We start from the raw sequence: 1,337 nt of genomic DNA on the forward strand, positions 1-1,337 counted from the left end.
TCCGATGAGGGCCAGATATTCAACTCAACCTGCCACTTCAAATGCCATTGGGGTTTCTTCATGATGGGCTCATCGGCAGTGACCTGTGCTGCGAATGGCTACTGGACCGGGCCGAGACCTGCTTGTACAAGTAATTATATGTGGTCTAAGCCTTTTGTGTTAGTTGAAATACATCGGGATGCTATTTGAAACATTGACTCTACAGTGGAAGAAAATAAAATCTGTAATGCTTTCCCCCAGGCTATAAACGGGCTCTGATGGCTGTAGCTGGGTGTGGAGTCTTGTCTTCATTCTTCTGCATCTGTTTCTGCTGCATAAAGCACAGAAAAAGTCAGTGTTTCTCTGTTTGGCTTTAAAGAAATGCGAGATGCTGTACAAACCTGCAGGCCAACTGATGAGTGTTTGCCTGATTTTTTTTCTTACAGGGTGGAAACGTGCTCAAGACAGGTCAGTGTTGAAGTAAGGAAGTTGTTCATAGCATCTCCACTGTTTTCACATTCTGCAGGGCGTTCAAGCAACGCAACACATATTGTGTATCTCTTTAATGTCAGTCTACTTGTCCTTCATAGGCAGCCTGAGGATGCAACAAGTCCATCCAGCGATGTAAATGGAGAAACAACAAGCGGAAACACACTCACACCCTAGCAAAATATGAACAGATTATTACAGTGTGCAGATTTTTATATTTATCATGGATAACTGTTTGTTTTAAACACTACCAAACCAGTTTTTCCATTACTTGTCCATTGTTAAGAACTGTTGTATGAACAAAGGTTGCATGTTGCACCTAATGGATTCTAATAAGAAAATGCTGTGGATGTCTTAAGACTTCAATCAAATTAAATGAAAAAATACACTTGAATGCAGTTGTTACAATTTTGTTACCCATTTTTAAGAATTAATCAGATTCTGTGGAAATCATTGAAATTAATTTATTTACTTCTAGTTCTTTGTACTAATGCACATGTTTTTTGCATCTTTGTAGGGACCACAACTTGACATAGTGTATTTAAGGGAGCTGTTAATCATTTGTTTGTTAAATTATTGCATTGTTTTGGCTGTTGAAAGTAAGGATTGGCTCGACTGATCATGGGATAAAATATATTTGATTATTGGAACATTTGTTCTGTGGAGATTAGATGCGTACATTTACTTAGACACTTAAAGCATGCATACGATTTCATATGCAAAATACAGATAAACACCTAAGTGGTAACACATTTTTCTACTGATAACACATGAGGAGGCATCCTCCTCTTTGGGGTTGTACATAATGGTCGTCTAGCCGGTCCCCTAACATTAGGGTAACCAGAGGAGAAGAAGAAGGAGGGAAGAGG

The 1,337-nt window shown here is 39.0% G+C and overlaps 1 long non-coding RNA gene across 1 annotated transcript; it reads left to right on the forward strand.

The window, feature by feature from the left end:
- The first annotated feature begins 247 nt into the window (after positions 1–247).
- On the forward strand, positions 248–633 carry LOC105927824. Its single transcript, XR_004931693.1, has 3 exons — positions 248–330; positions 426–459; positions 570–633. It is a non-coding gene; the product is annotated as an uncharacterized LOC105927824 (long non-coding RNA).
- Positions 634–1,337: the final 704 nt, after the last annotated feature.

The sequence above is a fragment of the Fundulus heteroclitus genome, chromosome 9, assembly GCF_011125445.2.
Source record: "Fundulus heteroclitus isolate FHET01 chromosome 9, MU-UCD_Fhet_4.1, whole genome shotgun sequence".
In the NCBI taxonomy this organism is placed as follows: Eukaryota; Metazoa; Chordata; class Actinopteri; order Cyprinodontiformes; family Fundulidae; genus Fundulus; species Fundulus heteroclitus.